Genomic DNA, 25630 nt, shown 5'->3' on the forward strand with positions numbered 1-25630 from the left:
GGGACCCTTCTGTTAGGCTCTGAGACAACTTGTAAAATCACCCTAGGGTCACCCACGTCACTAATTCCAAAAACTGAGTTCAGAAGCTCCAGGTTAGCCCCAATCCCCAAGGTGTGCAGTTCAGCTGGGAACAGGAGCAGCATCTCAAGACCAGGTCTTCTGACATTGCTTCCAGTACTTTTATTTTCATTCTGCTACAATAAATTTACTTTAAAAGGGAAGCTAATCAAAGGTAGGGAGTACTTAAAGTAGCAACAATTTTAGTAAGCAGTGCCATCTTCTCTATTCTCCTTTTGGGTTTATGGAAAACGCTGTTAAACATATGTTCTTAACCCACCTCCAAGTTGCTGAGACATTCTGTGCCGTGTTGCCAAATTCTGTGCATTCCAGTGACTCTTTCTTCTCCCTAATGCATTGCTAAAAATAAGAAAACTCACGCAAAAGCATATGTTGTGGTTTGCTTTTGATTTGGGCACAGATCATCCAAGTGTGAAAACAAAATTGGTTGCTCCCTCCTCCTGATGCACAGATCTGCACATCTGTACTGTACTTAGTGGGGCAATGATAACTGACATCTTATAGGGCTTGGCAATTTCATGAAGACACTTAATGCCCAATATCTCATGTCATAATTATGGGAAACATACCAGGGCAGGCAGAGCGGGTGGCTTTATTTATATTCATTTCATAGTTGAGAAAGAAATTCAGTTGTTAGGCTCATGTTCCACAGATTTTAAACTAGGTCTTCAACTCTGGAACTCTTTGCTGACCATCTTGCTCTCATTTTTAGGCAGAAATGGAATATTAACAGTTTTATTATCACCTAGCTAACCTTGGGACTATGAGCGATAATATAGCAACTGTTCCCCTGTTAACTCTTTTTGGAGGCACTTTCCTTCTGGCTGAGGAGTCACAAATAGGGAGTGCCAGTATTGAATTGTCTTTAGAGTTTCGGGGTTTGTGTTGGGCATCTTCCATTCATCCCTCCAGGTCCTGCTTCCACTTTGCTCTGTGACCTGGGAGACTGACCGGTATAATCCCATTAGCATCTTGTCCTCCAGAGGCTTCTGATTCCTTTGGCCAGTGGGAGCATTGGCAGGAGGATGAGTAAACTTGGGGGTTTTTCTCCATCTCCCTCACTTTGAGATCACTACAGGCTGGCCACTTCTCTCCACTGGTGGTCACAGTCCTGTAGGATGGCCCTCTCCATCTAGCCTCTCTGTTTTTAGTTTCTGGCAACCTCTCTTCTCCCTTTCTTCAGGTGTTGGGGTGCTAATCCCTCTCCAGTAACAAACAGTTCCCCATGTTTTCTAGCCTTGCAGTACTGCACTGTCTCCTATAGCTACCCTGGAACTCGACCTGCATCTTTGCAAATAATCCCTTTATCAAGCTTTTCTAAAGCTACGCAGTTTGAGGATGTCACCTTGGGCATTCCAAGGCCCTGACTGATAGAAGTGTCAACTCTAATGTCTTTCCTTTCAAGTCTTCCACATAGTAAGAGTAAGGAGTTACTGGAAAAAGTCCTCTGCATTGCCTTGTAGACAGTTTAGCTTTCAAATATGCTCTCAGCAGGAGCTGGAGCTGAAGATTACATATATGTGCCTATGATTCTCAGATTTTATGTAGATAAGAATCACCTGGGGAGCTTGTCAAAATTGCCAATTTCTGGGCACGTGCCCCCAAAGAGTCTGATACTGTAGACCAGGAGTGAGGCTCAGATATCTTCATTTTCAACAAGCTCCTCAGATGGATGTGATGTAGGTAGAGCCTGGACCACATTTGAGAAACATTTTCTTATGCCAATAAACTACCTCTCTGTCAAACTCCATAATGGAATCCATATCTTCCAGTTTGATGAGATTCTGCGTGCATGTATGCTTGTGTGTGTTTTAACAAGAAATTTTGTTGAAAAGAACCATTAAGCAAGACAGTGCTCTCTGTCTTTCCCCTTAATAAAACTGGTCGATAATGGTAATTTCTCAGTAGGCTTTGTGTTTTGATGAATCTCTTTATTTTAGAACAGTTTTCTATATATCCCTCCACCCATCCATTCATCTACTCATTCATGAAACATTTATTAAGCATCTGCTGTGCAACAGGTACTTTGCTAGGTACTGGAAATAAAAAGCCTTTCCCGTCCCCAAGCCACCCATAAGTAGCTGGAAACAAACATGTACACAAATAGGTGTTTATTTGTTCATTCAGCAGATAAACATTGAGCACGCAGTGTTTGCCAAGGATTGTTCTAGGCACTGAGGATATCAGAGTGAATGAAACAGTAAAATAGCCCTACAGTTATGGAGCTTCAATTCTTGCATTAATTCTTGCATTAATTAATTGCATTAATTCTTTAGTACTAAACAGTATGGGTAGAAACAAAGGACAGAATTTTTACCTAACACCTATGAGAGGTGTTAGGTAAAAATAATTCTTCTTCTTCTTCTTCTTCTTCTTCTTCTTCTTCTTCTTCTTCTTCTTCTCCTTCTCCTTCTCCTTCTCCTTCTCCTCCTTCTCCTCCTTCTCCTCCTTCTCCTCCTCCTCCTCCTTCTCCTTCTTCTTTTTAAGATTTTATTTATTTATTCATGATAGACATGCAGAGAGAATTTTATTTATTTATTCATGATAGACATGCAGAGAGAAAGACAGAGACACAGGCAGAGGGAGAAGCAGGCTCCATGCAGGGAGCCTGATGCAGGACTGGATCCTGGGACTCTGGGATCACACCCCTGAGCCATAAGCAGACGCTCAACCACTGAGCCACCCAGGTGTCCCTCGCTCCCTGCTTCTACCATGTAAAGACACAGTGAAAAGAAGGCTGTCCATGATCTAGAAAGTGGGCCCTACTGGATGCCAGAATCTGCAAATACCTTGATCTTGGACCTGTCCAACCTCTAGAGCTGTGCGTAATAAAATTCTGTTGCATATAGGCTACCCAGTGTGTGATATTTTGTTATAGCAGTCCAAAGCAGACTAAGACAGTGACCTTCACTTGCCATCAGAGTTGGATTCACATCCCACCTCTGCTACTTCCTGGCTCTGTGACCTGAGGCAGGGATATCACCTCTGTTTCTACTACACCTTAAGTGGTGCTAATAATGTCACCTGATGTAGAGAGCAGCTGTGAGGGTTCAGTGAGATACTGTAGATCAAGTACTGAGTACAGCCCTGAGGACTCCTTATTGCCAAGCCTGTGTAGCTGTGGTGGAGGGAGTAAATGGGAGGAGAGAGAGCCACCTGCTTATGAGGAAGGGTCCTTTTAAGGGCAAGCTCAAGACTAATGCCATGAGAGTCCCTTTGTCCTCGTCAGCTACTACACATTCCCTTCTGTAACAACCAGCGGTAAACAGAAGGGTCGAGACCTATAAATCGGAGTGGCTGAACAAGCCCTAAATGAAGGCACTACCATTAGGATTAGTGTGTCTGAAACCAGGCCTGTGAGCTGGGACAGGATGGGGTGCTGAGCCCTGTGAGGATTTAGATAGAGGCTTTCAGCTTTCCAGTTCTAAAGGGTGTTCTCCAGCTATGCTTCTGGGATGAGGCAGGGCCCCTCCACCCCCCAAGCACTGATTACACATTAAATCTTCTTTACTAAATACCTGTGCACAGGCTGATTCCAAAGCAATTCTATCATTGTCCTGGGGAGTGCTACCTAAGTATTATACAAAAGATCCATAAATGATTGTCGCAGGAAGCCAGGGCTTGAGAACTACGCAGGGGGAACCTTTGGGTGGAGCCAATGTCTTATTTGATAGGAGAGGCATAGTGTTGGGGTGAGCTGGACGTGAGAAAGGCATCCACTGGGTCTCTAGGTACTGGGTTTCTAAGTTCTTTGCAATTTAAGCATTTCATTTTTTATTTCCAAATAATGCATCTCTGAATCTATTCAGTATAATTGGAAAGGTGATTTACTCTGGGATAAATTTCTTTTATGTCAAATATTAGTAGCATGGTAATTTGTAAGATAATTCACTTCTATCAAAACTTACTTTCCAGGCAAGAGATAATAGCTTTCTTAATATAGAAGTTTAAAAGAAATTAATAAAGGTTTACACATTCTTGATTTATTAGTGCATAAGGCATTGAAATTATGAAACTCTGTCCTCTTAGGTGATCTATATTATAATAGCTTCTGACAAAAACACTTATCCATTCTTAGAACTTTCTTGCTTATTCTTTTCTTGTTTACTTTCCTACTAAAACATTTAGCCTTATCGTCAGTCATAAAATAACCCATTTGTTCATTTATTCAACAAATGTTTACTATTAATGCAAAGTTTTTTGTTTGTTGATTATTTAGTGTGTAGTATACTTAGCATGTGTATGTGTAAGCAAATTCAGGTTCCAGCAAAGGGACCTATCCCCCTGGGTCTGCCATAGAAAGGCTTTGCAATCAAGAATTTTACTGGCTAGTTTAAAAAAACACATCCTTCTTTTGTTCCTTGGGGATATACTTCCTGGAGGGGTCTGAAGTAAGATTAGAAAAATTATATCCAGTTCTTCTCTGATAATCATTTAAGTATCTTCTGATACACATTTCAGAATGGTACCATAGATATGTAATTTGCAATGGGAAAAAGTGAACTTGAATTTTGTAAGCACCTGGTGATTATGTTCTTGAAATATGTTCATACCTATGCTAATGGCCAGGGGGGAGCCACCCTCCCTGATTTATTCTGCATGGACCAGAATTTGTGACCCCTGGTTTCTTTTCATCGACCTTTGCTAATAGTTTCAGTAAGTAATTTTCAGATGTGGAAACAATAGATCATAGGTAGTAAAAGTAGAGTATAGGCAGTTGGGAGGTAGATAAACTCACGTGGTTGCCAGCTTCACACTACCTCACCCCATTTTGCTCTTGTAGCTGCTATGCACTGTTCTCTTTCATTTCCAATTAAATACAGATGCTTTCCACTGAGAGCTTGGGAGTTGTACCAGGACTGCTTCTGTTTAGCGTGCATAGGTGCACAAGTACACACACACGGACATACACACACACTTCCTTTTCTCTCTTTATGTGCTCTTAACTGCTCACTTGGCTTATCAGCCCAGTTATGTGTTGTTAAAATTTGATCACTCTTGAGCATCATTAAGGGATCCTAGAAATTGGTCAGAGGACACAGAGGGATGAGCAAACAGACCAGCAGCTAAATATGACAGTCAGTGGGTGTTTTGATCTGTGTTTTTAAGGTAGCCATGGAAGGGAAGAGAGATCCTTTTCTTGCTTGTAGAGAAGATGAACCAAAAAGTGTATTATATATTCATCTTAAAGGTCACATGTATAAGCAGAAAGAGTTCTTGAGGACATTATCATATTATTACAAGATAATCTCCTATACATACTGTATGTGTTGGCACTCTGAAAGCAAAATGATATTTTTGTCTGGGCTCCTCAGTCTTGATAGAAAAAAACAGGAACTTAAGATGTATTTTCTTGAAGGCAAGGTCTGTGAAAATCCTTTTATGGAGCTTGTATGCCAAAGCACGCTGTGTCAAGTCAGCCGGAGGTCATTACCGTTTTTATTAGGTGATTATATTGTAAATATGAGTTGGGCCTCAATCATAAGCAGATCCTTTATGTCTGTTTCTGAACATTCTGTCTCCAAAGTGCTAAATTCCAAATTGGAATATCGATTGTCTGATGCCTGAGTTACAGCCTTCCTCAAATCTTGAATTGGGCCTTAGGGTCCATGTGTCTTTCTGGAGATAAGTTCTTCTTGTAAGTGGGAGATGTGAGGTCTTAAACAGTGGGCCCCACAAGGTGGAAAACCAAAGACAGACTCAAGCACCATTCTCCCCCAGGTGAATTGGGAGGTATTAAACACACCATTTTATGACATATATAAAGAAATTGTCATAATTTGTAAATGTCCCTGAATTTCCTCTCGGATGAAGCAAACATTAATGTATTCCTGCAAATGTTTATTATCTTCATGCAAATCCAATTGAATAGTTTTTCTTCCATTCTTTAGACTTTTTTTTTTTAACTTAACCACAGGCTCCTAAATTTTCCAATTCTATAAATATCCCTAATTTTTGAGACGCCTGGGTGGCTCAGCAGTTAAGCACACCCTTTGGCCCAGGGCGTGATCCTGAAGTACTGGGATCAAGTCCCACATCAGGCTCCCTGTGAGGAGCCTGCTTCTCCCTCTGCCTGTGTCTCTGCCTCTCTCTCTCTCTGTGTGTCTCTCATGAATAAATAAATAAAGTCTTAAAAAAAAAAATCCCTGATTTTTAAAGTTTAACCATGTTATCCTTTAGAATGGTTAAACACACCTTTATCAGGATTTCTCTGTTTCAGTGCCCTGGGGATTTTGTGTACTGCAGGATGGTTAGCCGCCTGGCCTCCCTGGCCTCTACCTAGTAGATGCCAGTAGCACCTCCTCTCACCAGTTGTAGCAACCCCAAATGTCTTAAGATGTTGTCCTCTGGGGATTAAAAGAGACCCTGATTGAGAATCACTGCCTTAAAATGTGTTCAATCAAGGCCCTTCGGCATTTGAAATACAGAATGAAGTGAATCTCTCAGTATTTAAAACAAGAGTCAAAGGCAAACCTCAGTGTGACAAATGCTTGTTCACATAATGACTTCCCCTCTAGGATGTTAGGGGAAGGCAAGGCTGTTAGGATTTTGCATCCCTGTAGCTTGGGACTGCTAGCCAAGTATTTGTTGGATGAATTAGAGAAATCAGTTACTTTTCACTAAATGTGTATTTAGCTTCCATAAATGGTGCTTTCATATATTTATGTATGTTTGTTCATAAATATTATGTACATATTTATGTATTCCCATAAAAATACCTAAGTGAGAATCTCTGTTATATCGTTTTCTACTTCAGTATCTGAAGAGTGGGCACACACAGCAGACATTTTAGAAGGTGGAGGTTGAATGGCTTCCTGGTTATAAAATGTATATTCAAGTCATGAATTAACCAGGACATCCATGGTTCCTATGCCATCAGAGAGGCATTTTTGCAGTGATGACGACAGTCTGCTGTTGGATGTGGGGTTACTCCACAAGTGGGTACCCTGAGAGGCCTGCTTACTTTGCCTCCTTCGAAGTTCACATTTGATACACAGAGGGATAGGGTGGGGGGTCTAGGTCTAAGGAGGCATGTTGGGTCTTTCTGAATTCACACTGGCAGGAGGAAGAATGTTCTAGGTCAGTGGGGGGATGAATGATTATATTTTATATATTCCCAATCATCACAGTTGTACATGTAGCCGCTTCTTATTCCCAGAACTCGCCTGGCTGCCCTGCCAGAGCTATGACCAGTATTACTGTGATGGCTCTATTCTCTAGGCTTGCATTTAAAGTTCTAAAAAAGTCAGAGGATAGCAGCCCTTCCCAAGATTTATGCTGAAACAGCACAAAAGTTGAGTGTTATTGGAAGGTATTCGAAGTCACTTTTAAAAACTTTTAGATTTAAATTCATTCTCTAGGCTTTGACCACCACAATAGTGTGAATTTTAAAAGGACTGTAAAAAACATTTACAAGGTACAGTGGATTTCTAGGTCAGGATTCAAAGCTTGTGGAGGAAAGTGGAATTAAAAGGCACTTCAGTTAAAGTCACGAAAGATGGTAGAAATGACCTGGTTCAACCTTCTCGATTTACAGATGAGGAAACTGGAAATCACTTGGAGATTAAATGACTTGTCCAAGGTCAGAGATTTTTTTTTTTTAATTTTTGCTTGTCTTTTGAATCTCTCTCTTTCATTCATTCTCCACCCCTGTCCCAATAAAATTTGACCCAGACTTACATGCACAGATCACTGATGGTTTTCCTAGACTGTCAAAACATTGGACCTAACTGAGGTAACAAGAATATTCAAGTGCCACTTTTACTTTATAAGTAGGCAGAAATCAGAGAAGGGTTGTTGCGCTGTAAAAGTTTTTGTTTTGTTTTTTTTTAAAGCCAGGTGGGTCCTTTCTGTTCAGTTATCCTTTTTCCTAAAGCATGCAGCTTCCTTGTGATTGGATTGTGCGCTATCCTTACGGCAGTCATTCCTTCGTTCATTAGCTAACATTTCCTGAGCAGCTGCTGCATGTTGGGTGACAGGACAGGATGTCTGCCCTCTGGAGCTCACACTTCAATGAGAAAACAAACAAGCAGAAGGTGCCTGTTGAGTATAGTGTGGGAGGTAAGAGGGATGGTGCTTTAGGGCTGTGGGTGGGGGCTGTTTGTCAGTCAGGTGACACCGGGGAAGGTGAGAGTCCTTGGTCATTGCAGGTGGAGTGCTTGCTGTTCATCACAGGGGCTGAGAGGGAATGCTGAGCTGGTTTCCAGGAGAACACCTGGAAAGAGGGTGAGCGTGGTGCCACAGAAGAGCATAAGCGTTGATTCAAGCCCCAGCTCCAGGACTTCTCACCTGGATAGCCTTCAGAGAAGGCTCGGAGCAGAGGCTTGCTTTCATCCCAAGCCTAAACCCAGAGCCTCGGCTTGGAACCTGTGCTGCCTCTGGGAGCACACGACTGAGGATTCAGGGGGCTGATACAGTCAATATAGGGGAGTACATGCTATATAAATGGTAGCTCTATAAAGAAACTTTCTTCCATCTTCACATTGCAGGCACACTCATGGGGACATGAATATCAGTCATCTCTCTTACACATTAATTTCCTATTCATAGTGGATGAGCAAAATAGAAAAATGAAAATGTTTATCAAAAATATTAAACACTTGGGCGTATGAAGGAAAAAAGTATTTTTTGCATTTTGTTTCCTTTTTGTTAAATAATCCCTTGAATTTATATCATCTCGATATTATATAAGCACAAACTCCAGAGGGAGGGTTGGATCTGCTTCGTGTCCCTCCCTCATGCTATGCTTTGTTGAGTTTTTATTCCCATTGATTAAGCTCTGTCTCTGTACCAGCCATTGTAATAAATCCTCGAAGCGATCATAGCAAGGATGGGGAAAGTCAAGGCCTTCAAGAGATTGCTTCTAGCAAGGGGAGGAGGCAGGATATGACCCCAGTTCTGTGGAGCTCCAACAGCCAAACTTTACCCATTAAGTAATAATACTTCCATTTGAGTACATTCTTTTGAGCATTTTCTGATAACACAATGGGGCAGAGGTCATATTTCCTTTCCTAGACCCCTAAGTGACATCCTTTCACTCCCTGCTCACTTCTCCCCATCCACACCCCCTTGATGTGGGATCTCTCTCTTTGTGTATTTCCAATATAGACCTTTTGCCAGATCTCTGAGAAGCTAAAGTACCTCTTGGGTAAGTTTGCCTATGTTCAGTAGGGCACGCGAATGCATGGCATGATACTTAGACTTGAACTTCCAAGATTTCTTTAGGTACATGCTACTTGGGGAGCATTTGCTGTTTTGCTGCTGTGATTCTCACTACAGTCTGTGGACGTGGATGCTACTGGCTTCAATTTCCAGAGGAGGAGATGCAAACACAAGACTGATCCAAGTCCTATAGTCTTTGGGTCATTGGATCCCAACCCCAGCAGATGTCTGGAAATGCCTGTTGCTTATATCCCTTAATGAGGAAGGCACCTAGCTCTGGTTGGAAAACTGTCCTTTAGACTCTTAGATTCTTGCTTTTTTCCACAGTAGCACTTGGTGACCTTGATATTGTCATTTTACATTCCAGGGCTCCATTCTTCCCATCTCTTCCCAGAGATGTTCAGAGTGACATGGGGGTGGAGAATACAGACATTGGGGCCAACAGCCTGGTCCTAGCTCTATTGCTCCCCAACTCTGTGATGTTGGGCAAATGCCATAACATGCTCAGCCTTGCTTTTCTGTCTTGGAGGTGAGGATAATATCCATAGCGACCTTTTGAGATTATTGTAAGGATTAAATGAGTTAATTTATGTGGGTATAATGCTGAAAGCAGTATCTGACTTATGATAAGACTTTTCTATATGTACTAGCTACTAAAATTATGAGCTATTATTATTTACTTCTCAAACATTTGGTAAGCCCCCGCCATGTGCCAAACACTATGCTAGATAATGTGGTGGATTCCTGGTGTTTGTTTCAGCTCTGATACTCAGTGATGGGTGTAAACAACCAAACCCTCCATCATTGGGGGACTGTATGGTTAGCTTCAGGGGACTTTCTGACTGTCTGCTTACAAATCGTTATGTGTGAAATGAAAAATGCATTTAGCTATTACTTTCTTTTACCCATCTTGTTCACGTAGGTGGATTGTATTTTACTACCTAATTAAGAGTAATGGAAAAAATGGAAGGAAACACATTTGTAGCTTATGTGTGGGTTGAAATTTCTTGAGATGGGAAACAAACTCATAAACAGCGGAGACAATAGCACTATTTAAATGAGAATATCCAGGGGTATCAGGAAATGGAGTAATGCCATTTTGCTATTTTGGGCAGGGAGAAGGAAAGCTTGAACATATTTGCACATATTTGCACATAGCATCCTTGGAGAAAATTGGTCTTGCAAAGAGCAGGACACATTTGGATATGAAAATTATATTCAGACCACCTTATTAGCATAGTTCTATTTTTCTGTACACCTTTCCAGAGATAAATTCCCCGACCTCACGCAAACTAGATCAAAAAGGGATAAACTGGAGAGGCTTAGTATATTTCTTTGGGAATGAGCATATAAATACCAGTTTCTCCTTGGCTGCATATTGTAGTATTTAGCCAGGCATGCTGGAAGGAGCCTGAACTTCAAGGCCAGATTCTGGACTCTTACCCTTTGACTCCTAAATTCCTGGACGGCTGGAGAAAGTAATTATACTTCCCCTGTCTACACAAAGCCTGGTGCAATGGGAGGTGCATGGACTTTGCAGTCAAAGAGACTTTGTCTGACTTGTGCCCCCTCTTCTTTACTGACCTGCTCAGAACCAGTTTCCTTGTCTGCAAAGTGAGAACAGTGAGCTGCATTGTCAAGGTGTTGTGGACTTTAATAGTGTATCGTGTATTTTAGAACACAGAACTCCCTTTTTGTTAAAATATTGGGGCCTTTTAAGACTTTTCTCTCGTTTTAAAAGATTTTTATTTATTCACAAGAGACACACACAGAGAGAAGCAGAGACATAGGCAGAGGGAGAAGCAGGCTCCCTGCAGGGAGCCCGATGTGGGACTCGATCCCAGGACCTCGGGATCATGACCTGAGCTAAAGGCAGATGCTCAGCCACTGAACCACCCAGGTGTCCCAAGACCTGTTTTTCTCTTGTGATACATAGACTAGGTACAAAAGACTTCATGAGCCTTGTGGGGACAATCAATGAAAAATGATAAACATAAAATAAAAACCCTGGTATCTACTCTTCAGGCCAGAAAATAGAATGTCTTGAGTCTCTGGAATCTTCCAAAGGGTTCCTTCTTGACAGCATCCTCCTTACCCCCCACCCAGGTAGCTATCAGCCTGAATTTCATGTTGTTCATGTTCTGGATGCCTTTCATTTTGCCTGCTTTTGAACTATATATAGCTGGAATCGATTGTACAATATTCTTGTGACTTTGGTGCTTAGTATATTTTTAATTTTTAAGATTGCTTGATATTGATGCACATACATATGGCTAATTTTCAGGGCGCTGTAGTATTCTGTTCTAAGAGTATCCCTTTATCTTCTGGTAATGCGAGGCATTTGGTTGGTTTCTACTTTTTTTCTTTTATGAAATAACTTGCTATAAATATTCTTCTATCCCTGTGACTCTTAAGCTGGAAAGGTCTTTATAGATAATTTAGTATGATATCTTGTCACTGCCCAGTTGTTTTACATATAGAAGGCAGCCCAAGGTTTTCCAGCTAAGAAATGCAATGTGGGACCAGTAACCCTGGTCTCCTGTCCCAGTTTGGCTCATTGCTGTGACTAGACCACATGTCTCATGGTTTGCCTTTTTATTTTAAACAACTTCCTGTGCTAATGATACTATAATTCTGATTTTTTATTTGGGCTAGCTCTTTACCATTCTCCTAGAAATATACTTGGCATTTACTGTTGAGATGATTTTCTGCCCATCTCCAAAGCTGGGGCAGTGCTGGCTTCTCTCGGGCCCTGTCCCATTAATGCTGGCCCTGGGCACACCCCATAGCTATGGACCTGCCGAGAAGCTTCTCCTTCTTCAGCAGTGGGAGCCTCTGAGACATGTTTCAATCAGGAAAGGAATCAAAATAGACCCAAAATGGCTGGGGGCAGAAAACTGCTGAGAAAAGAGGGTCTGAATCCTTACAAGGCACTTTCTTAGGAAATGTCCTTTTACTATAAATAGGAATGGATATTCAATTTTAGGCCCCCTTTAAAAAAAAAAAACAAAAAAAAAAACCCTTCTTGAGGACTGAAATTAGATTTGAGGCTGATGGGATGAATATAGGATGGGGTGATTCTGTGCTGTGCTAAGACACGTCTGAAAGTTTGGAGCAGCTGGTGCGATAGAACAGCTGAGCCACAAACAAATATCAGCTGATTTTAGCACTTCTTATTTCTAGATGCCCTGGTTTGTTAACTCTGGCGTTTGGCTCACTTGTAAGCTCTTTTCTTGAGGCTCCTCATCATCTCTTGCTACTCTGCCACCGAAGAGCTGCATACCCTTGGGAGAGCTATTCCTCTTTCAGGACTCAGAGTCCTGTACCCTAACATGGGGGCAGTAGCTCATATTTCTGAAGAGCTTATAATGTGCCAGGCCCCGTGCCAAGCACTGTCCGTGGGTCACCTCATTTAGTTTCCACAAGACCACCACGAGGGGGAGCTATTATTACCACCATTTTGTGAGGAAATTGCACTCAGAAAATTGAGGCACAGTTGGCTCACCGATCCCCATGAAATAGGGGATTTGGAAGCTTGTTCTGGGAGAGACCTGTGTGGGCCTCCCTCCTTCATCCTTTGAATCGCGGAACTGTCATGTGTGATAGGCATCCCCCTTCCTACATCCCTCTTCCACCAACCCTGGCCATTGCATCCTCTGTCAGCTGTGGAGCCGCAGGGGAGAATGTGGCCAGGATTCTGAATTCTTGATAAGCATTTGTCTGGACGGAGTGTCCAAGGTTTCCATTCACTCTCAAAGGGGTGTGTCACCTCCAGAAGTTTAAGAATCACTGACTTTGATGCTAAAGTCACAAGACCACAAACCGATGCAACCAGCCATTTGAAGACAAGGAAATAGATCCAGTTTGGTTATGAATGAATAAGCTTTCAAAGACTCATATTGATTGCTTTTTAATGATCTGACCAAATATTTTGAAGTTGTAAAATTGCATTGGAAATGTACTGTGAGGAATTTACTCAAGAAACAAAAAAGTAGTAACCTGTCTTATGAGTTACACGGTATTCAGTCCAAATATTTAACAACTGTGTCTTTTCACTGAAAAGTTTCAAAGGAATTGAAAACAGCTTCTCTTATCACTTATTTGGAGACAGTGATAGACACTCTAACAGAAAGAGAGGAAGGAAAAAAATGTGGTGTGTTACAGATGATGTCATTGAGAGGGTATAGGCATAGTCCCCCTTAGTCAATTGCAACAGGTATTAGTGTTGAATGTTAATAGGAATAAATGCTGATAATGGTTTACATTTATTGAGCACATATGGCATCAGGCTCTGTTTTAGCAACTCCACATAGATTAACTAATATAATGATCAAAACTGCTCTTTAAAGGAGATGCAGAGCTACTCTGTCCATTTTACAGATGAGAGACTAGAAGTACGGAGAACATCAGGGCTTGCCCGAGGAAAGTATGAGAGCCAGGCCAGAGTATGTCCAATGAATTCTGATGGCAGGTGTCTAATATGGAGCAAATTAATGTATTCATACCTTGGCATGACCTTCATTATAATTGCTTAACTCTTGAGGCTGTTGTCTCTTTCTGCAAGGTCCAAGGTGAAGGAATCAGACATTGATTAACTGCCTAATATGGGACAAGTGTCTTTACACACGTTATTGGTTCTTCGATACTATCCCATGCATATATTTATCACGGCCCTTCTCTGATTATTGTATCATTACCTGTATGACTTACTCTTAGCCTGTGAGTTGTTCATTCATCTATGTATTGATGGTCTTTCGCTGTAGTATCAAGCCACCCCCAAATTTCAGTAGTTATCCAAGCTGTCTATAGCTCTGCTCAGCTCTATTCCAGGAGCCTTTTTGTTTTAGAAACCCAGGCTTGGGGAGCAGCCTCATCAGAGCCATGCGGTCCCCATGGCAGAGGGCTGAAATACAGAGTCTGAATTGAACAACGTAAGTGCACGTAAGTTTCTGCACTTTGCATTGGCCAAAGCTAGTCACATGGCCAAACCTGACAACGGGGAAAGGAATGTTCCTCATCTCCCTTGAGGTGCTGGCAGTCATGGTGCAACGGGTACAGATGAATACACATCTCATCGGGAGGGACACAGAAAGTTTGGAACCATAGTAGTGTGCTCTACCATCTGAGTGTTAATAGAGCTCCATTTTCATTTGAGAGAAAACTGCCACCTAGAGATGCTGCATACATCCTGGGTAACATGATGATGCAATGTGAATTAGTTTTTCAGATTCCACGTACATGCTCTTTGCCCATCTGGTTTCCAATGTCATCTCTCTCTGCTCTGAAATGCATACTCTGTTCTTGGGACATGCTGAGTTTTGTGTAATTTGCCAGAGCAGCGTGTACAGGCACATATCTGTGACTGAGTACATGATGTTACACGTGCTGTTGCATTTTTCTCTTCCTGTGCTGGTAAATCAATCCTTCCTTCCTTCCTTCCTTCCTTCCTTCCTTCCTTCCTTCCTTCCTTCCTTCCTTCCTTCCTTCCTTCCTTCCTTAAAAAAGATTTTGTTTATTCATGAGAGACACACACACAGAGAGTCAGAGACAGGCAGAGGGAGAAACAGGTTCCCTGTGGGGAGCCCAATGGACTTGATGCCAGGAATCACAACCTGGGGTCATGACCTGAGCCGAAGGCAGATGCTCAACTACTGAGCCATCCAGGCATCCCTAAATGCTCATTTCTTTCCAAAAACTCAGGGCTTTGGAAAACAGGGTTTCTCTGGAGGCTGCCTGGGGAGTGCTCTCTTACTCTTCCATTGTGTCCTCTGCTGCCACACAGTGCTTGTCCTTCTGCATTTTAGTTGTGTGAGGACTTTTCTCTTCTCCTGATAACACTAGGAGTTTCTTGAAGACAGAGGGAGAGCAGTTGCTGGTATACTGATAGGTCCTGAGGGCAGGTCCAGAAAAGATACTATAAACATGCTCTGAGATAGTGAATAAAAGAAGTTTTCTTACATAAGAATGGCACTTGCCATTGTAGGGTCAGTGATCTTACCTTTCCTGTACATGTCAAGTCGGTTGGGTTTCAATCATTCCAGAACAAAGGGCCTGGGAAATAAGTCCACTCTCATGACTTACATGTGTTCCGCTGCACATTGTTCTTTCTTTTAAAATTCAGCAATTTTTCTGCAGTGTGTTTCCAAAGTGATTTTTATCCCTCCATTTCGGGTATAACATAGGCTCCAATTATTCTCTTTAATTAAGTGGTTTTATTTTATTAATTGTTTCTAACTTACAGAATTCCCTAGAGACCCTTTACATGTTTCCAGATGAAGCTGGGAAGAAAAGCGCATTAATTATACACACAAACTCCTTTTGGCGAATTAAGCATGATGCACAGTGAACATGAAATGACTCGCCCTCCTGAGCTATCAATCTTGTCATTAGTGATGGCTTGTATCAGTAGTATTGACATGGGCTTATCCAAATTGGATTCTGCAAAGAGTCATTTTAATTTTGCACAAATGTAGGAAGACAGAGTAGTTTGACATCCCCCTTTTTTTTAACCCTCTCTTTTGCTGAGTGCCTGGAGCTTTTCTGTTTGTAATATCAATTTAATATTTTATAGTGCTCTCGTGTTTGTAAAACACTGAATGTTACCTGAACAAGCCACAGGGCAATCCCGGGAGATAGTGGAGTTTCACAGGAGAGGAAATGGAGCCTCTGCAGTTAAAGTTTATGCCTCAAATCAATACAGTCAGAAAAGGGCAGAGCCTTTTGAGTTACTAGTATATTTTTTAACATCTCTGAGGAGGGAGATGGGTTGAGTTGTGCCTAAGCCCCTTTCTTATTTTCTGTGGGCAACTATAAGGCAGTTCAGATGTGTGTATGTTACATTGTCAATTCAGTAAGCATTGTTTGGGCACCTATTATGTCCTAAGATGTGCCAATGAGAAGATACCACATTTCTTAAACATGTACTGTGTGCTGGGCACTGTTCACTCAGGATTGACTCCGTTAATCTTCACAGTGACCCTGTGAAGTGACCCTGTGAATGACCCTGTGGGTCATTATGGTTCCCAGGGCGTAGTTGAGGCCCAGAGAGATTAAGTTGCTCTTTGGAGGTTATGCAGCTAGAGTGTGGGATTGGGATCCAAACCTGGCAGTTGGGCACTGCATACCAGGTGCTAAACTCTCCGTCTTACGTCTTCCCCGGCCACTGTGTCCTTCTGTCAAGATGGATATGGTCTCCTGTGGCAGGCACACAGAATGTCAGAGCGGTATCATAGTTGCTGCGGTAGCTGTATGGTGGTGTCTAGGAAGCAGGATGGATACATGGTTCAAGGACCCTCATTGGCCACCACTGAGCTTTGGTTCCATAAACTACGGTGCTTGTAAAGCACATTGCATTCCCAAGACTTCTGTCTTCCTGAAAGGAGCTTCTTCTGATGCTTAGAATATTCTAGGGAAATTGCTCATGTTCTGACCTATAGAGAGAATTCCTTGGGTTGATAGTCCAGATTGCTGATGAATCAGAAGCCATACTTTGAGCCCCTAATAAGATCTGGCTCCTTGCTTTATGTAGGCATTTCTGCATTCTGCAGGGAATTGAGACTAGACATGTTTAAGTGAAGTGTCCTCTTTAAAGGCGAAGTCTTTCCTCCCAATAGAATGTTGAGGTGATTGAGCCTTAGTGTCTTTAAAAAGACCATGTCATTCAGCAATATTCATGGGATACCTACTACGTGCTAAACAGTATTATGGGTCCAAGGGATATATAGCAGCAAACAAAAACAAAACCTCTGCTTTCAAAATGGAGCTTATGTTTCAGTGGAGGCAGAGAGACAATAAATAAAATTAAGTGAATCCAGCACTAGATGGTGATGAGAGCAATGGAGAGAAATAAAGTAGGAAGGGGGGGCAACTGGGTGTGAGGTTGCAGTTTGCGACAGTATGCTTGGACAGGGACCTGCGTGTATGTTTATGGAGGTTTAATTAAAAACCTAGTCACCACCACCACTACTGCTTAGGACCTATTATTTATCTTCATTGCCTTCATAAAATTCTTATGCACAAAGCTTCTCGTAACGGGGGCTTGTCTACCTCTCCAGACTCATTTCATATCCCTTCCCCATAAACAATGCTTCAGCGTCACTGATCTGCCTACACTTCCTGGAAAACCACATCCTTTTGTGTTGGTGCCACCATGTGTGCTACGTTCTCTGCTGGCAGCACCTTGCCGCTTCATCTAGGAAGCTTGTTCCCATCTAAGCAATGGGAACTCACCCGCCCATGTGCCTCATGGACGCCACAGCACCGTTATTTTATTTCACACTCTAGTTGGGTTGTCAGTGTTTGGGTGTCCCTCTTCAGTGGTCTGTCATTTCTCCCATGGGGAAATGATTTTTCCCTTGTAAGTGCTTAATAGATACGGAAGGAAGGAAAGTCCATAGATAAGCAGGTAGGTAAGAAAGGAGGAGGAAAGACAGGAAGATAATCCAGAAGGCAGCTAGGAAGTGAGGGAGGGAGGGAGGGAGGGAGGGAGGGAGGGAGGGAGGGAGAAAGGTGGGGAGGAGAAGGAGAGGGGAGTAGAAGGAAGAAATCAGAGTTCGTTGACCCGGCATGACAAGATCAGCATCGTATTTTAGAGACACTCATCTGGGCACTGCGGGGAGAGAGTTGCTAACTTATAGCACTCATCCTCCCTGCTTCAGCAGATCTTTGAAAGTTTTACTGTTGGGTAAGACTGATTTTTCCATGGCCCTACGGACTTAACTCTGCTAATAGAAGAAGGGAAGACAGGCCCAAGGGAGGAGTATGCCTCCACAAACTTCTCCCACCCCCTGCCCCATTCCATGATGAATCATGGAAGTCTCAATTGAATATTCTAATCACAGCTTTGCTGTCCTTCAGACCCCAGCTGCTGACAGTTGGGTCACTCCTTTTCATGCCCACTGCCCTTCTCTCGTTATGGGAGCTCTTATGCATGAGTCTATCCTTAGCAGACAAAGCATGATGGATTGGCTAGGGTTCCCTTCATCCTTAGAACCTGGGAAATGCTTCTTTTTTCAGACTCTCAGGGCCCATGTGGGACATCGTCATGAATGAAAGAAGAAAGTAATACAATATTGGATGTGCCTCTTTGCTGCCACTGTGTAGAAAGAGTATGATGCATTATGGGGAATGTAAGTATATGGCATGCGTCCCCCTCGCCCCACCCCGCCCCCAACCCAACAGCAGCTGATGCAGAAAATCATTGATCACAGTCAGTGTCCCAACTGAATCTGGTGGTTTTCATTGAAGATGTCCTACCCCTTTCAAAACCAGAAGAGTCAACAATTTCTAAAATTGAATCTCAAAGAGAAAAATCAACCTACGTTAAATCTTTGGATTTTTGAAATGATCTAAGATGCAAAAGGATTAGAATTGATTGGTTTTTATCGTGGAAGTGGGTTCACAGCAATTCTCAAATCTGTGGTCTCCCTGGATATAAAGCTATGAATGTCAGCCAGATACTAGTTTATTTCATTTTTTAATTTGATTCTAGGGCCCTGAGTCTGTATTTAATGTTTCAGTGAGCAAAACAGTTATGTTTGGCTCCAATGAAAGATTGATAGAAGTGATTTTCAGATGTGGAATCAAAACAGAGTGGGGAAAAAAATGTCACGTTTAAATAAAATGCAGTACTTGGAGGCATCATGTGGTCTCATAATAAATGAATTCATGGCACAAAGCTGACATATTTTGAAGGAGAATTTCTTTAGAAAATTTGAGGTGATTCATTTTTATGATTAACTGTGGTGAAAACAATTACTTGAGAATTTTTAAGTGAAAGGAAAAGAAGCTTTGAGGTGTTTATAGATAACATCCGATTGCCTTCATTTTTATACTTGGCCTCATGCAGGCTATGAAGTTGTACGTTTGTGAAGTTTGGCTGAAGGCCCTGGAGCTCCAGGGGTGCTCATTCATCCCTGGCCTCATCTGTTATTCGTAGTTTGGAAAGGGGAGGAGCAGGGAACTGTAGCAGCAGTGGTGAGAAGTCCACCAGCTCTGGATTCAGACAGTCCCAAGTATGAATTGTGCCGTGTGGCCTCGAGCAGATCATCTAACCTCCTGGTTTTCCCTTTTTGTCCCTTAAAATCAGGATAAAATGACATAGAAATAAATGCTGAGCATCTAATATAGAGCCTTGCACATACTCAATAATGGGTGAAAACAGCAATGGGAAGCATGTAGTATTTTCATTTTACCAACATCGATGGGCATTTACTCAATAACCTATTTGAAGTTCTGTACTTGTTCTACAAAGACTAGTCATAGTTCTCAAGTATCTCGTAATCCAGATAGGAGAGGCATGGACTTACAGGGATGGGAAACCAGAGGCAGAATAAGGCTGAACAAAGGGCATCTTCCCAACCTTGTAATCTAGTATAGTGCCTGGTTCTTGTGAGCACTTAGAAATACTTGTTGAAGAAGTTGAGTGGAAAAGATAAGGAATGGGACGAAAGGTAAAAACACCACCACCACCACTACCAGCAAAAACCCTATGTGTTCATTCTTCCTGTGTGGGGTTCTCCAGAGAAGCAGAACCAGTTAGGATATGTGTGTATATATAGAAAGAGATTTATTATAAGGAACTGGCTCATGTAATTATAGAGTCTAGCAAGTCCAAAATTTGCAGTGTTGGCCAGCATGCTGGAGATCCAGGAAAGCCAATGGTGCAGATGAAGTCTGAAGGCCATCTGCTGGAGAATCCTCTCTTGCTTGGAGAATCTGGTCTTTTTGCTCTAACTAGGCCTTCGACTGATTGGGTGAGGCCCACCCACATTATGGAGGACAATCTGCTTCCTCAAAGTTCACCAATTTAAATGTTAATCTCATCCAGAAACACCCTCCAAGTTGACATATAAAATTAACCATAACACCCTGGAAGTAATTAATTTAAACATATGCATCAGAAAGGCTCTACATTACTAGAATGTCTGAGTCTAAATCTTACTCCTTTAGTTCCTATTTGTGTTATCTTTGGGCAAATTATTTGATTTCGTGCCTTGGTTGCTTTGCCTCTAAAATGGAGATAATAATAGTGGCTTATCTACAGAATGGTTATGAAATTTAAGTGAAATAATACAAGGCATTATGTTGTTGAGTGCTCCATAAACCAGAGCCGCGGTTACTGGTAGTATTAGAAACACACAAGCGTGTAAGTATAGGGTCACCCTAGTCAAGCCTAAACTCTTCATATAGTTTAAAAACCTATTTTAAGCAGAAATGTTTTTAGATTAACATTAACACATTTTCATGTTGCCATTTAAGTATTGTTTGTCATCCACTGTGCTTAAGTCTTTTATGTGCATTTTCTGATTTAATCTTTATGAGAAGCAGGGTATTAGGTATAGTATTGTGCTTATGTCCAGATGACACATGGAGGCTTAGAGGGGTTAAATGATTTATTTCAGGGAGCCTGGGTGGCTCAGTTGGTTAAGCATCTGACTCTGGCTCTGGTCATGATCCCAAAGTCCTGGGATGGAGCCCCATGTCAGACTCCCTGCACAGCTAGGGGTCTGCTTCTCCCTCTCGCTCTGCCTTTCCTCTTTCTTTTTCTTCTTTCTTTCTTTCTTTCTTTCTTTCTTTCTTTCTTTCTTTCTTTCTTTCTTTCTTTCTTTCTTTCTTTTTTTCTTCAAAGAAAAGAAAGCTTTAAAAATAAATAAACAAATGATTTACTCTGGGTCATACAGAGAGGGGCTGAATGGGTCTCCTCCTGGTTCATTTTCCACCTTACTCCATCTGTGTTATTGGGTGGGACAGAGCCAACCAGGTCTAGGAGTGTTTCTTCTTTGCGTTGGAAATGCAGTCATTTTGGGGAGTTCAAATTTGATAGTCTCCATTTCATGCAAAGGGATTGCAGGTACTCACATTTTACAAGTGGTTTTGATTCTTTCTCTGCTTTACTTATTTCTTTTTTGACTGTAGTTAGGCACCCTTTGAAAATGACAGGTACAAAATTTGCCATATCTTATGCACTTGGTAGCTGAGTCATTATTTCTGAGTAGGGAGAAATGACAAACACATGTAGGTTTTTATACAAGCTCAGTGTCAGCAGACTGGGCTCTCTGCAGCTGAATGGCTCCATGAAAGTCAATGATGGCCTTAGCTGAGTTCTACTTGCTTTCACTCCCACCAGGGGGCCAGTAAAACTCAGGTTAGTCTCTGCTCTGGGAAAATCACGTAAAAAGGGGTGTGTGTGTGTAATGTTTGTGCACACGTGCTTATGCATGACCCTTTAGCCTCTTTCCTGCCTAACTTGTTATCTTACAGCTAACTTGTTATCTTTATCCCTAGTTATCACATTATAGAATTGCTGAACAGGATTCCCAGCAGTTCCATAGTGAGCGGTGGTCTTTTATGCCTCTGGGCTCCTGAGTTCTTCTTCTCTTGAATGTTCAACTCCCTCCTTTATCTACCTGGTGAACTCCTACTTACGCTTCAAAACCTGGTTTAGATATCAGCACCGTGAAGGATTTCCTGCCTTTCCTATGTGTCCCCAGATGAATTCCTTCCTCCTTGGTGGCTCCTCTTGGACTTGTTAATATCTCTGTTGGCTGTCCTAATGATACTGCAGTATACTTATTTCGATCAGAAAATAAGTATACTGTACTTATTTGGAAAAAGCGTTTCCAGAGCCAGTACACTGCAGTGGTTAAGATAAAAGATTTTATAGTCTGAAAAATCTTAAGTTTGGGTCTCAGATCTGCTATAACTTGAGCAAGTGACACATCTTTGTGAAGCATAGTTTTATCACCTGCAGACCGCAGATCATGGTGCATCTCTTCGTAATGTTGAGGAGGTAACCGAGAAGCAACTAGCATAGCACCCAGCCTCTGGTGAGAAAGCTGGTGTGGCTACCTCTGTACTCTGTCTTTTCTGCTTCATTAGGGGCCTCATCCTATGTATTTCTGTATCTCTGGCTCCTGGCACAGTGTGCTCAGTAGATCTCTAGTAAATGCTAGAGATTCAAGTGAGTTGAATCTATAGAATCATTTTACAAATCCATAGGTTGAGGTTTGCATAGTTTACCAGAATTGTCCACCGAGGGGACTTTATTTTTGTCCTCATGTCAGTGCATGTGACTGAAGCAGCTCTTTGTCTTTGAAGGCACCTGCTGCCAGATGTTTTGACCTGGTGTGGCGTCCCCCTGGAATTTGGGGCTTTACTTATCTTTCATTCCCAAGGTCAGTGTGCCTTTCTAGTGCCAGTCAGAGGTATAGGCATGCCTTTGATTGGTTCAGCCAGATAGGAACTTCGAGTAGTTGCCTCTTTCCCTGAGAAGCATCCTATAGCGGTAAGCTGAGTACAGAGAAAATTTCTTCCCTTCAAGTCTCAGGGCCAAGTGGTAGCTGTGTTGTGCTGTTCTTGTGCACGTTTCACTAATCATTTTAACACAGTCAAGTAAGCATTAGCACTTGGTTGGTTATTACACAGCTTTGAAACCGTAGGAGACGTTAGCTCTATCAGTGGTTGATGATGGCAAGCAAGGAAGTAGTACAGAGTGATGAAATCAAACAGATCTGTGTTCAGATCCTGGCTGTGCCCCTTGGAAGCTGGTGGCACAGAGGGCCAGTCTTAAAGTTCTCCATGCCTTAGTATCCCCATCAAAATACAAAGAACAAGGTTAAAAATAGTGTCTACTTTCTAAATACGATGGTTAAATGACTTAATAGATGTTGAGCTTATCACAAGGCTTAGTGCATGGTAAGTTCTCAATATAGGACAGCCGGTCGGGGAAGTGATTCAGGATTGTGTCCCAGCATGGGCTAAAAGACAGAGAATTGGGTTCTTGGTGAGGTGGCCGTTTAAGGAATTAGGTACCTTTATAAATATTTGGGTCAATTGCAATGGTGTAGAAACGAAGGATTCTATGCCTGTCATTTCTTGCCCGTGAATAACTCTGTCTGTCTCAGGATAAATACATAATAGTGAGATTCCACAGATGTAATTGTTAAGAAAGAGAGGCTTCAGTCAGTATTTTAGTCATAAAAATGTATGTCTTTGTGATGACCCTTGGACAGAGTACAGATGTGTGGAATTCATTTGTGTTCATACCTTTATTTTTGCACCCCCTCAGGAGGAAAATCCTCCCCATCCTGTGAAAGTCGCTGATGTGGAGCCCCTGTGCAGACACTGAAATAATGCATGTTGCTTTTCCCTGGAAGGGGCCTAAGTGGTAGGACTATATGTTAATCATCAGTCCTGAAAGGTGTCATTTAGCAGCGGGGGAAATATGTTACTCTGTGCATTAATGGAAAAGAGATTATTTTCAAACATTTCAAAACCCCAAGGACCCTCTTCAAGGAACTTCCTTTTTTTCTCTCTCTCTTTCTTACCCATTTAGAGAAAAGGTGCCACAGCTTTCCATGATTTAGAAATAGGGCTGCAAGTCTAGCAGAAGAAGCTTAATGTCAGAAAATTCAAGGTAGAACATGTGATGCTCAGTCAGTGTGGGTGCTGCTGTAGCCTGGACCACAAAACCATGACACACACGTGACACAAAAATGTTATACCCAAAATATGTTCTCTTTTTTTTAAAAAAAAAAAAAAAAAAAAAAAAGCAAGGTCAGAGAAAGATCACTACTGACGCCTGATGGTTTGAGATGGAAGACATCTCAGAGCATGAAAGAGAGGTGAAAACAAAGACAAGTGGAACAAAAATGGGCAGTTTTCTGGGCCAAGGGTCATAGATGAAGAAGGCTTGAAGGGTGCGGGGTCTCTTGAATGGTGGGGAGGGTCAGGGTCACTTGTTCAGAAGTTGAGGGGCTGAAGGTTTTCTGTTCTCAGGGGAGCAAGGAATGGGTCTGAATTGTATGTCGGCTTCCATGGCCTTTCTTACGGCTGGACTGACCTCTGCCTCCAGGGGTAAGGGGACACTGATGTCAAAGAACGAAGGGGCCAGGCCAAAGACAGCAGGTGTGGAAGAACCCAAACCACTGGTAACTACAGGAGGCATTTCCAGAGGCCAAGCAACATGGCTCAGGCTTTGCATAATTGGTTCAAGTCAGACAGGGAGAGGAGAGGGTTGGCTGCAGTCAGATTTGAGAAGTCGCCGTGGAGAAGGCGCACTTGGATAGGGGAGAAAGGCATTTGAGTTGGTTTCCTTGAGGGATAGATTGGTTTTCATTCCTGGCTCTGGTGGGGGGGGGGCAGAGGGGGATGATGTGGGGCAAGGTGTGTCCCCTCTGTGCATCAGCTGCTTCACCTGTACAATGAGGTGGTAAAGCCCAGGTTCCCTGTCCTTAAGAGCTTACGTGAGGCAGTAACTATAGGATGTGCACTCCTGGGCCCGACATATAAATAAATATGAATTCCTGTTTCACAGCTGCCTTTCGGGTATTTTACACCTACTTCTTTCTCTTGGAAGCCAGAGATCAGGAGTCGCTTCCTACTTGTAGAGTCTCTGTCCATCTTCAAACCTGGACACAGCTACCCCAGTCTTCAGCTGTCCCTCTGTCTCCTTTGCAGCTATTTTAGCCCTGGGACATTGTGGCGGACTTCTTAATTTATTGGTGATCTGTTTCCTACAGTAGACAGTGAGCTTCTAGGGGGTGGGGGCAGGGAAATGTCTGTACCCATCTCTCAGCACAGGGGCAACCCTCGATAAATGTTGAACGTGTCCACTGGTGGCTCCTTCCGGCTCTTGTTGAGATGTCACTTGAGATGACTTTATATTTCCATGCTCCCCCTCAATACCCTTGATTGCTACACGTAGTGGGATGAAAGGACCAGATGCTCCATCCATGTAGGAGGGAATCTGAGAGGTTTTCAAGTTTAGTTCATTTCCGTGAGGTTAGAATGGAAACATTCTAATGGTATCTGAGGAAGGATGGAGCCCTGAAGCCCACCCACAGCCAGCAGCATGGTGACCCCCTCCTTTTACCCTGCACCCCTTACTTACCTGAGGCTTGTTCTTTTTTACAGTGACTTAGTCACTATAGGATTGGGAAAGCAGATCTGATACTTAAAAAAAAAAAAAAAAACAGCCCTAAAACCAAGTTAGAATAGGCCTTTTAGGTTAGCTGTGCTATTTTTGTCTTTCATTAGTGCTGATAATTAGCAGAATTAAGAATGGGCACTTAAATTATGGTTTAGACAACAGAACATCTCTAGGAATGAAATTACCATTCAGCTTACATTTTCAGTGAGATCTTAAAATCACTGAAATAAAATGAGTCTGAAGAATGCTCTGATGCTGGGGGCTCTGAACTCCAGAGCCAAAGTGGATCGTTGAAATAATGATAAAAATTGTGGTGATCACCATTATCTCATTCATTTGTGCAGCAAATTAGAGTTTATAAGGCTGTTTCATATCACTAGGATCTTCGCAAATTAGAACAGGAAGGGAACATAGAAGTCAAGTGATGCAACCCCTTCATCTTATGCGTGAGGGTACTGG

At 42.3% G+C, this 25630-nt stretch overlaps 1 protein-coding gene across 12 annotated transcripts in view; it reads left to right on the forward strand.

The window, feature by feature from the left end:
* DAB1 (DAB adaptor protein 1) overlaps positions 1–25630 on the forward strand; it is a 1027070-nt gene that overhangs the window by 670913 nt on the left and 330527 nt on the right. For 9 of the 12 annotated variants that reach the window (XM_038537411.1, XM_038537400.1, XM_038537401.1 and 6 more), the window contains one exon: positions 18256–18368. The exons of the other annotated variants lie outside the window; for them this stretch is intronic. The gene's annotated coding sequence lies outside the window, so the exon portion shown is untranslated. The remainder of the gene's footprint in view (positions 1–18255; positions 18369–25630) is intronic. 12 annotated transcript variants of the gene reach the window in all.

The sequence above is a fragment of the Canis lupus genome, chromosome 5 (assembly GCF_011100685.1).
Source record: "Canis lupus familiaris isolate Mischka breed German Shepherd chromosome 5, alternate assembly UU_Cfam_GSD_1.0, whole genome shotgun sequence".
Lineage (NCBI taxonomy): Eukaryota > Metazoa > Chordata > Mammalia > Carnivora > Canidae > Canis > Canis lupus.